This window comes from Chelonoidis abingdonii, chromosome 7 (assembly GCF_003597395.2).
Source record: "Chelonoidis abingdonii isolate Lonesome George chromosome 7, CheloAbing_2.0, whole genome shotgun sequence".
Lineage (NCBI taxonomy): Eukaryota > Metazoa > Chordata > Testudines > Testudinidae > Chelonoidis > Chelonoidis abingdonii.
The window spans coordinates 12,522,046-12,534,080 of record NC_133775.1 but is presented as its reverse complement, the minus strand read 5'-3'; the positions used below and the strand labels follow the sequence as shown (position 1 = coordinate 12,534,080).

Sequence of the window (12,035 nt, the reverse complement as noted above, 5' to 3'; positions counted from 1 at the left end):
CGGAGAAAATGTGACTTAATCACACTTATATTCTTATAATCATATGCCAGTATGGTTCAGTAGGTGGCATGCTTACCTCTGTGCTAGATTTTTTTTTCTCCTGCTCACTGGTGACACTGCAGCCTAGTACCAGGGGATGATGCGTTATTAAAGGTGCTCAAACGACATGTTCAGCCATAATCTCTGTGGCCTGATTATGGGGCCTAAGCAGGTGGAAGTTAAAAATCCAGTGACCAAAAAAAAAAAAAAAGCCATTGTCCTAGCATTGTTATCAACATTCCCATTGTCAGTAAATCTAAACCTCGGTCTGTACCTTGTTATTATGAAAAATGCTTTGAGAGGATTTGAGGCTTAATTACATTTGACCTTAGTCTTTTATGTTCTGTAGATGGATGTCTCAGAACAATGTAATGTAGTGTTTTAATGCTGTTCATACTGTTGTTCCAAAGTTCTTAGAACGTGTATCAGGTTGGGACTGGGGGATGGCTGGAATTAACAGAATGTGAGAGCCAAACCTCCTTTCTCTGGTTGACTGGTCTGGTCCTGCCTTCTGGAGCTGGAGGGCAGAATAAGACTCATTGTCATGCCAAACCTGTATATTCCAGGAAAAAAATAATCAGGAAACAACAAATTTCTCTTTCTTGTTCAGTTACTCTATCTGTTGTCCACTTCATCTGTGTTTAGGTCACTTCATGACTTTCACTTACTTGTAAATTGAAGCCTTTTTGATATATTTCTACAAGCTTTCTCTGTTTTATTGCTATTCTCTGCTCCTATCCTTCATGAGTAGCTTTTTTTTGGACAACAGATGCTAAATAATCTAATCTGCCACTACTTTTCTCGTGTATCTCCCCATTCACAATAGTAGAAATAGTCAAAGAGCATATAATGATTTTGCAAGCATACCATTGTCTGGGAATCTTTAGTCCATCCTTCATGAACTCTCAGGCAGTGACATCTTGTTTGTTTGGTTTTTTTTCACTGAGCTCATTTATACTCAAATGATTCCTCACTGTCAGCTTGCCTGTTTATCTCTTCCATTTCTCCTGGTTGCCTTTGCCTGTATTCTTGCCTGCAACCTATCATAAGATTTCTGAGATGGCATCACTTTTCCCTAAGCCATATTTGCATTGAGCACACAAATTTAAATATGGATGAGCCTGGATGGATTCCACTTTGTCTTTTGCCTTTCACAATTATACACTTGTCATAAACACTTCCTAGAGGACTGTCACGCTGAAATATTTAAGAAGGTGTTTAATCTAAGCACACTGATTTAAATTGGTTGGCTCCTTAATGCACCTCTATTGCTTACCTATGTCAGCTTTACTTTCTGTAAGTTAGCAGATTCTCATAGAGAAAAAGATCAGCAAATAGTGATACAACTCTTACCAGTCTGTATTCTTTTGTAATTACAAGAGTCATCTATTGCCACTTATTGCAAAGAATCTATTACAAGCAAAAAGAAAAATGCACTCATGATGTATTTTCAATAATGGTTTAAATAGAAGAAATAGTCTGTAAGTGAGCAGCCTTCCAAATCTATTGATCCCAGTGATTTAAGCCAAAATTATATTCTAAGCTGGCACTCAAATTGTGTCTAGCACTAGGAGAAAGTTCTTAGTATCCTTCATGCGGCAGCTGGCAAAACTAATAGTCTGAAAAGTGTCAAATGATTTGTGACTTCGGTTCTGAACATAGTAAGCTCCTGTTTTTTGTGTCATTCAGTTCAAAGACATTAAAGACCATCAGGTTCTGCCACAGTGTACTTTTTATTCCCTTGGATAGCTTGCCATATCTAATTAACATTTTGTCATCTGATACTGTGTGTAATTCCCCTGTGCTATCTTCCATATGAAATGTTTTAATCTATTTTGCTCTTTGTACCATGTGTTGCATGACTAGGTCTAGCGAGTAGACAATAGAATAAGCTGCCTCTGGTGCTGTAATGTGAGGTGGGTATTACTGCTCCTTATTATGTTGCTTTGAAGCTGAAACCTTATGGAATGGCTCAAAGCCCAAGAGCACAAAAGTTAGCCTAGAAAGACAAAACCCCTACACTGGTTTTTCCAGCTATCCTGTGCTATAAGCTCTTGGGGGCAGGAACCATGTTTTCCTTCTCTTCTACAGTGCTGAGCACATTATTGATACTTAAATAAGTAATAGTAAAATAATAATAATGGCTGGTAAAAAGTACTGTCCTTGTGTATGCCCCCCAAAAAACCAATAGTTATACAAATGCTTCAGCACAACTGATGGGGGAACTTTAAGAGGTTTGGAGGTTCACATAAGTGCCCCAAAGTGCAGTAGCTTATCTAAATCTTTTGAGTTGGCAGAATTGGGCCAGAAATCTCTCAATAACAGACTTTCTTGAAAGCAGCTCTGGAAATCTTGCTTCCTGTTGTGTTGGAGATTAACCTGTCTTGCTGCATTTTGGCACTTCTGCTTGCCGGTAAAATCTAGAAATGTAGACAAGCACCCCACAAAAAAGTTAACCCAAATTATTGGGTTGGGGATTTTTGAACCTCAAACAAGGGTTGTTTTGAACTTTTTGTGAAGATTTGTTGGAAAGAAACCTGGGAGTGAGAGCTTATTTTATTTCTCTCTACTGGTTTGTCCACATCTGTTTAAATACAACAACCCCCTGGCAGTTCAAAAAGGTTTGATGTGCACTAGTAAGGATTTTCAATAATGTAGTGATTTGGAGGGAGGGGGGAAAGAGGGGGAGGGTGCCCAGCTAGAGATTAATTGAAGCAGCCTGATTTTTTTTCAGGAAGTTCTGAGCACCTGTCCTCTGAAAATCAGGTCTCGTTAAAGTGTTCCAAATTAGGCACCTAAAATTATTACTCAATTTTGGAAAAGTGCCATTGTTACCTGGGTTAATTAGTTCCTAATTCTTGGAACCAACTGGTATTTTTTATGCAGATACATGGAAATGTCTGTCTTGTCTGTCTCTTTGTCCTTAACTATCTCTAATGTACTAATCACCAGGGTATTTACCTTATGTCTTTGGCGTAATTGATTTTAGGGACAGTTTTACTATTACCATTAATGCAAAGGAGTTGAATTCTGGCTGCAAATGGTCAGCAGAAAATTACTCTAGTGGAGGGGAGCTCTCAGCTAGCAAAGATGGCTCCTGTGCCAGCTACCCCCTCCTACCTCTGACTAGGGGGCATAATAAGGAGAGGTATAGGGCAGAGCTCTGTTCTGAGCCTCCTTTGGTGTATAGTCCCCTTAGCTCCTTGTACAGTCCATGTCACCATTGTATCTGAACACCTCACAATTTTAATGCATTTAACCTCACAGTTCTATTATCTCCATTTTACAGATAGGGATCGAGGGACAGAGAGACTGTGACTTACCCAGGATATTTGTGGTATAGTAAGGAACTGGACCCAGGTCTCCTACAGCTTAGGCTAGCATCATCCTTACTTAGCCAAAGGCCAGTAACATAAGCTAAAGCAGCCCGTGGGCTATTATAACTTACACAAGAATTGGAGACAGTACATACTATTTTCCTGATGTCCTGTCCAGTAGTCCCCTGCACCAAGCAGAGCTTGTTCTTGGGAGAATCTAGCCCATATTATTTCTGATCATCTTCTTATATCCAGCACTAATTTTTTTTCTTTCTTCTTTAGACCAAAGAAAATGTGTGTGTTTTGATTTTCCTAAAAAGCAAACACCTTAAGAATTGAAATCTTGGAACTTACTGTTTTGCACTAAAAACCAAATGTGCCCATTTGGAACATTGTATTTAGGAGAGTCACACAAACTGCTGTAGTATCAGTCTATGGACTCAAATATAGTAGCTGAATAAAGTGCCTTCCATGAAAGTAGCAGTAGCAACGTGAACTTTAAGTAAGGCCACGATTGCTTATGTCTTTTGAGCTATGTGCTTTAATTAACACTAACAGAGGAAGATGCAGTAGTGTGAAAAAGGAGGAAGATAGGAATTTCATCCTTTTGGAGGAATTGCTGACCATCAGACCCTTGATCACATATTCCTCTCTGCTTCAACCAAGAACAAATCTTCTATCTCATAAATAAAACCTTGCGAGATGGTCAGGGATGTCCTTTGAAATTAGTAAGAGTAGTTGGATTTCTGTTTGTGATGTGGGGGTGGAGAGCGAGCTTTTTTTTTTTCCTTCTTGGGTCAGAAAAATCTTGATTCAGATAAAGTGTAGGAGCTGAGAAACTTGTGTGCTTGATTCATTTTCTGACATGGAAAGCCAGATTGGCAATGAATTCCAGCCTGAACTTTAATCAAAAGAAGGTCTGAATGAAAAGCTTCTCTGAAAAGACAAGCATGAGGACAGCAGGTATCACAGTTCCTTTACATCCCAAAACTGCTTCTGCTTGTGGGACAAAAGACAAATAGGAATGAACCATGTTATTTGATTTAGTCTACAGCTTCACATGACAGTTTCCAATGCCAGAATAGGCTTGAAGTTTATTTGAAAGCATTTATGTTTAGACAGCAAACAAAGATCTATCTTGTCTCTTTAACTGGAGATGAAGTGACACTGGGATGGTGATTGGATCATTCTGTATTTTCTTGCCAGGATGAGCGCAGCTCCTCCTAAGCAGCACATTATTTGGATTGCATTCTGTATTGTTGATCTGGTTGGGATTATATCGTAACTTCAGTAGTGACATAGCTGCAGGGGTGACAGGCCTGATATACTGGCCAAAATAGGATCACCTCCCCACAGTGCCTTGATACTGGGCACCAAAGAAAAAAGTGAGAGTGAAAAGGATGGAAAATGAAGGTCTTTAAAACAAAAGAGACAGACAAACCCATTTTTGTCAGTGAACAGGTTCCAAATGGATGATTGATGTAAAGACTTCTGTTATTGTCTCCAGCCTTCTCTCAGGGCTGTCTTATGGACTGAACTGAACAGATCTTCCTTGTCCAGACTGAGGTGTTAAAGGAAAGAAAAGAAAGTCTTAATTCACTGTCTTGGTGACCTATTGAAACATCATCAGTTCATGTGTCATTTCAACTGCAAGAGCAGTGGTTGTGTCTGAATTCTGGGAAGGAGGCTTTCAATGTATGCAGCCACTGTTCCTTGGCAAAGAGAGATGAACTGTCTGTTTAAGCTCACAGTTTAAATACATCTGAAGAGCTGGACCAATTGAATCAGCATCCTTTCTTTTATGCTTTGAAAACTGAACCTTGTCTAAATATGCATAAAAAGAGCAGGGTACAAAGGAAAAAAGGACTGAGACTACAATAATGGATGGTATAAGTAATTACGGGCAGTAGCAACAAAATAATGACAAAGGGCCAGATTCATTCCTGGTGTGACTCCGGTGGAGTCAGGTGAGTTACACCGCAGATAAATTTGGTCCAAAGTCATTAAAATAGAAAAAAATAATCATTTTTGTTTTTTAAAATACCCTGGTGCATAGTGATAAAAGTAATACAAGACTTTAATTAAAACTGCAATATAAGGTTTTTGTCAAAAAAAAAAAAACAAAAACCCTGAAAATTATACAAATAAAACCAAACAGAATTTGTGCAACACTAGGAAAGAGAAAATAGGGAGGGAAAGTAATAATTAATCCTGAAACAACTATGAAAAAGTTCTATGATGTTTCTTAAAAGTGGGCAAGACAAATCGGAGGCATTGGCCTCAGAGGGAGAGAATTCGACATCTTAGAGGCACCATAATAATATTACAAACTCCTGCGTCATGGGAGTGAATGTATCTCCTCAGATGCCTCCCATCTATTAGGAACCCCACCATCAGGAAAAAGCTTGAGAGGAGGTCTCAAATATAATCAGGGATAAGCAGCCCATTAGGGGGCTTAAAAAAACCTGAAGTGCGAGCTCAGAATCACAAACTACTTGGTAGGCACCAAAAGCAGAGAATTATTTGTATGCAACTTTTGAATGTTGCAAGTTGTTGAACACTTGGACCATAATAGTGAAGTGCATAAGAAAATCTGCTAACCATAAATAATACACAATCTTAAAATGTAGTGGGAAGTTAAACACATAGAAACTGCTAGTAAGACCTCCTGATGCTGCTAATAATGCTTAATACAGACATAGCAATCTTTCATCCAAGAATCTTAAAGTGCTTAAAGCATTCCCGATGTAAAAAGGCCAGCATTAGATGTGTGCAAGCTGCATCGAGGCCCCACATGTGCAATCCACAGACCAGAGAACCATCCTTGACAAATGCTCATAACATCAATCCTAGGGTACATCTACACGACTCGATTATTTCGAAGTAGTTTAAAAAAACCTGCAACTTCAGTAGGAGCAGGATCTGAACATACGTGTAGGTGTATAACTTTGTCAGGAATAAGTTTCTCAGACGGTGAGAGTACAGCCCACTGCGTGCGCTGTGGTAGTCAGAGTAAAGCTAAATATAAAGGGTAGTCAGTAGATGAGATAGTTTTGCAATATGACTAACCTGCTTTTGGAACCTTCTGAACTTCCATCATGTTTTGGCTAGACTATTTCTGTGAAACTAGCAGCCAGGAGAGAGTGTAAATTCTAACCAGAGAGGGTGGCTTGATTTTACTTCACAGCTATGTCCAATGTGTGTGTGTGACTGTAAGCGTAGAGAAAAATTGCAAATGACACAAATTATTTTGGCAGGCTGCATAAATTATTGTAGTGGGTCATTTTAGCAGGAGTGGCCTTGTTTTAATGCCATGTTAATCATTATGAAGTGATTAATGCAGATTATGTGTTATTAATGTGCTCTTCCAAGGCTTGTTGGCATCAGTTCCTGAAGAGGTGCTTTAGTACATTTGTAGGTCCCTGACTTCCCCCTCAAATAGCTCTAGGGGTTGTCCAGCCTCCCCTGATTTAGGGTAAAGTCTGAATGGAAATGGAGTACACAACTGGTGCATTGAAGCTACTGTGAATAGGCATTGGGAGCCACTCCTAGCATAAGGAAAATAACTGCTTTCGTGTTGTGATGCATGACCAGAAAGGGTTAAGCATCCTGCAGGATGAATGACTCAAATTCAACCCTTAAAGACATATGGGGAGATAATGTTTGTGGTTTTGTGTATTTACATATTTATTGGTAGTGCTCAACAATATAATCAAACAGTCCCTGTCTATGCTATATTCTGTTAATTCACAGATCAAACGGACATAAATGAACTGTAAATATAGGATATCGCTGTATTCATCTCTCTTTGAAATGTATAGCAAATCATCTGCGAATGGTGGAAAAACAGGCAATTGCCTTATGTTAATCTGTGTGAATCTGTGAGATGCTTAGGAAATGAGGGCCTATTGTTCGCCAAGGGACAAAGAAGGCCTGAATTCTATAAAAGATGTTTGGTTCCCAATCCTTTTTATCTTAGATCTGCTTGAAGCTTCACGCAGGGGAAGCCTAAGCCATAAGGACTGAAATCCCAGTCCTAAAATGGAACACCCTGAGTATGATATTGGACATTGGACTATAACCTAAATTCTAAACGCTCTTTGCAACTATAAAGCTCATCATCTCTGCTATGAATCTGAACCTCAAGAACTGAACTCATGTCTGTATGTATACTGATCTTTTAACCCTACTCTCTCTCTTTTCTTTTTTAATAAATTTTAGTTTACTTTATAAGAATTGGCTGTAAGAATTGGGTAATATTCATTAACCTGGGAGGTAATGTGTCCAATCCTTTGGGATTGGTAGAACTTTTTTATATGATTAATAAGATTTTCATTAATCCTCGTCATATCTGACTTGGGTGTCTAGGTGGAGGCCTGAGTCTGGGTTACTTTAAGGGAACTGTGTTGTTGACTTCTGAGTAACCAATGATGTAATAAAGAAGTGTTTTGTGCTGGCTTGGTAAATCTAAGTATTGGAATATCCATCACCTTTGGGGATTGTCTGCCCCATTCTTTGCAGTTACCCTAATTGAGTGACCTCAGCTGGCTCCCCTGTGACTGCAGTCTCACGTTTACTTGTAAAGATTCAATCATCATGTTAAAGACATACTAAAGCTGAAAATCTTGGAATTCAGATAGGCTTTTCCCATTTATGTGTCTTATCTCCCTTGGCTGCTGATAATGATTGAGTTTCTCACTGGCTGTACCACTCAAGGCCATATTAGCATATTAGGTGACAAATAAAAGTGGGCAGCACAAATTTATAAATACAGGCTGTAGCTTATGTCCCCATTTCCAATGAGCAATTTCATTCTGTGTGATAGAGAGGATGCAAATTTGGATACTGATTTGCCGAAAAAAGTGTACATGGAAGACTGGACACTAGAGTTCCATTTTTGTTGCCCACATATATAAAAAACTAATATGAATTTACACAGCTAATATTGAGGAAAGCTGTGGTTTTAATCAGTGTGTGTAATACAGTGCTAGGTTTACACAAACAGTTTGCAAGGATCGGGGCTTAAACTATTTCGTGCTTAGATGAGAGTGGGACAGACGGTGGAGGGGCATGGCTTCTTGAAAGCCTGTAGTCACATTCTCAAGCTGCAAGCTTGAAGTGACTGTGATTGCTCACATGCTTACATTTAAGGTGGTACTTCAGTGCTTTGCTGAGTCAGGGCCATAGCCATGGGAGGTTTTGGATCCATGCATCTCATTTTTTACTTTATTTCAGCTGAAACCCGAAGTTCAGGGAAGTTCAGATAAATGCTTCTGAGTTTTGGCCTATTTCTAAAACATTAAACGGTCACAGAGATAGGGCAAATCCAATATTCATATTACTGAAGTTCCTCAAAGTTCAGGTGAGTTTGGATCAATAGTACCAATTCCGGCCCATCTCTACTTTTAATTCTTCAAAATCCTATAGAATGTGGCCTTACGTTATATGTTAACAATGCAGGGAAATGTTCCTATAAATCTATGTACAACAATACTACAAAAAATCAGATTATGATAATACAAGGAGCAGAAATATAAGAAGATTTGATTGTCTCCATTTTTTTGTTGCCTTCATTCCTGCTGTAGTTGCTTTCCCATCTTCCCTCATTGCTTGGGTTACATCTTATTCTTGTGCTTCATTGCTCATTCTACACGTCATAAGAATTGCTGATGTGCAGTGAGTCCCTGTTTATGTGGCTAAACTCATGCAAAGATGCTGGTTAAACTTTTTTCTTGGTGTGGTAGAAAGCTGTCTTTTCTGCAGTTATTGTTCCATCTTCGTCTGACATTGACGGAGAAAATGTGACTTAATCACACTTATATTCTTATAATCATATGCCAGTATGGTTCAGTAGGTGGCATGCTTACCTCTGTGCTAGATTTTTTTTTCTCCTGCTCACTGGTGACACTGCAGCCTAGTACCAGGGGATGATGCGTTATTAAAGGTGCTCAAACGACATGTTCAGCCATAATCTCTGTGGCCTGATTATGGGGCCTAAGCAGGTGGAAGTTAAAAATCCAGTGACCAAAAAAAAAAAAAATGTAACAGTAATGGCTGCGACTGCAGCAAAAGCCCTGGTGTCAATGCGATCTAAAAAAAAACGTCTTTTTAATCCGTGTTTGGTACAGAATGAAGGGACACTTACCGGAGGTCGCTTCCATGGCTTCACTGTCTGGGCTTCTCGCTTGGGAGCGCAGGGACTGTAATTCTTGGGTCTCAAAAAGATCCTGGCTGTTGGGGTTTACGGACTGCTGTGTGCTATCACCACGCTCATCTTCATCCTCAAATTCGTCTCCATCTTCCCCCTCGGCTACATCCTCAGAAACACTTGATATTTCAATCCCAAAGTCTGAATCCACGGACAGGGGTGGGGCACTGGTAGCGCTGAACCCCAAAATTGCATGTAGTTCAGCATAGAAGCGGCATGTTTTCGGCTCAGAGCCTGACCTTCCGTTTGCTTCTCTGGCTTTCTGGTAACCCTGTCTAAGTTCCTTCACTTTCACGGCACTGAAGGGAGTCTCTGCTGTGCCTTTATCAGCCATAGACTTTGAAATTCTTTCAAAAACTTTTTTCATTTCGTCTTTTGGAACGCAGTGCTGTGAGCACTGAGTCCTCACCCCAGATAGCGATCAGATCCAGAACCTCCTGTGTGGTCCAAGCTGGCGCTCTTCTTCGATTATCAGGAGACTGCATTGTGACGAGTGCAAATGAGCTCTGTGTGGTCACCTGTGTGTGTGCTGACCCTCACGGTGGACAATCAGGAAATGGAATTCAAAAGTTCGCGGGGATTCAGGCTTTTTCCTGTTTACCTGGCCAGTGCATCACAGTTTAGTGTCCGATGCTATCATGAGTGCCCCTGTGACAATGGTTCTGAAACCCAAATTGGGAGTGGCTCACTTGGGGCAGAGTCAATCGCTCCCTTCTGGTTTCTAAAAATTGAGTATGTCCTGCCTGGACTGTCATAGCCACGACTGCCTGCCTCCAAGTGCCCCCCCCCCCCGGTTTATGTCACGAATAAGTCTATGTTTCTTATTCTTGTATTCCTCACGACTGCATGACAGAAATGGGGGGTGGGCCCTGCCACAGTAGCTGCGGAGGGTTGGGAGAGAGGTGAAGCAATGGTTGTGGTTCTTGCCAGGGGAAACCCCCTGTTAATACAGCCACGGAGTAGCTGCGCTCTTCTAATACACTTGACTCTTCTTCAGAGGAGTAGCCGTGTTAGTCTGGATCTGTAAAAGCAGCAGAGAATCCTGTGGCACTTTATAGACTAACAGATGTCTGTTAGTCTATAAAGTGCCACAGGATTCTCTGCTGCTTTGACTCTTCTTGTAGTCAGGACTGACTCTATTTTTAGACAGCATAAGGGAGGGATTGACTCAGTGGCCAGTGAGTCAATCCCAAGTTTGCTTTTTGCGTTGCGCCCCCGGCTGATTTTAGCCAGGGGCACTCATGATAGCAGCGGACAGTTCAGAGAAGAAGAGATAACCGTCATGTCATTGCCAGTTTTCTCTGGCAGTAGACGTACAGAATGACTGGTAACCATCTCTGCTATCATTGCAAAAGCAATTGAATGCTGGTGTGTAGCGCTCGAGTGTCGCCTCTGTCTCCACGGCATCTAGTACACAAATGGTGACGGGAAAAACAAAAAGCCGACGGTCTCTAGTGCTGCCGTGCTATTGTTTCTGCAAGGGCAATCCAGGAGAAAAATGTGCGAAAGGACTGTCTGCTGATGTTTTCCCGGAGCAAGGAATGACTGACGACATTTACCCAGAACCCCCGCGACCATTAACATTAGCATCAGGGGCCGGGGATCATGGAGGACGGAACGGGGGTGCTGAGGACTCCCGCTATCCCACAGTCCTCAGCAGTCTCGTAAAACTATTTGCATTCTTGGCTTAGCGCCCAGTGTCTGTAGCTTACAACACGGTGTCTTTTATGGTTCACGGAACAGCTATTCAGTTTCCTTCCCCTACCCCAGCACGAGAAATGAAAGTTAAATAAAGCAATCCTTGAGTACTTACAATGTCACCCTCTTTGTACTGAATGGTACTGATAGAGGCGAATCTGCAGCACTGAAGAGCATTAGAGCTTTGCACAGTGGCAGTATCATAACCAATGAAGTGAATCTGAGGTGTGATTATTGCTACTTGAAAATCCGCTCTCTCCCCCTTCCTGGTGGTAGATGGTACAGTACTACTGTAGACAGCAGAAACTGTTACCTTCTCATCTCTTTTTGTTACACTCACCAGTAAATGGGACAGAACGGATAATAACCCTGTGTAAATTTTTGAAAGGAAAATGGGGATTAACTCACTTGGGACTGAGTCAATCCTGCCCTTTACGGTTAATAAAAATAGAGTCAGTCCAGACAAGAATAGGATACAGTGTATTAAATCAGTGTAGCACAGGGCAGCTGCTCCGTGTCAGTATTCACAGAGGGAGCCGCTGCAAGTAACGCAACCATTGCTTCCCACCTACCTGGGCTACCACAGCAGTGCCCCCCCACCCATTGTTGGCATGATATTATGAAGAATGCATGAATAAGAATCACAGAGTAGTTACTGAGATCAAATGAGGGGGAGGGAGCCACCATGGGCTATGACAGTCCATGCAGTTCAGAATCTTTTCTTTACGCAAGAGAGGAAGGGGTCTGATGAAGCTCAGCCCCCAGGTGATAAG

The 12,035-nt window shown here is 41.0% G+C and overlaps 1 pseudogene; it reads left to right on the top strand.

Annotated features, from left to right (window-relative positions):
• Nucleotides 1–11,442: 11,442 nt before the first annotated feature.
• Nucleotides 11,443–11,658, top strand: LOC142047175 (U4 spliceosomal RNA; annotated as a pseudogene).
• The last annotated feature ends 377 nt before the right edge of the window (nt 11,659–12,035 follow it).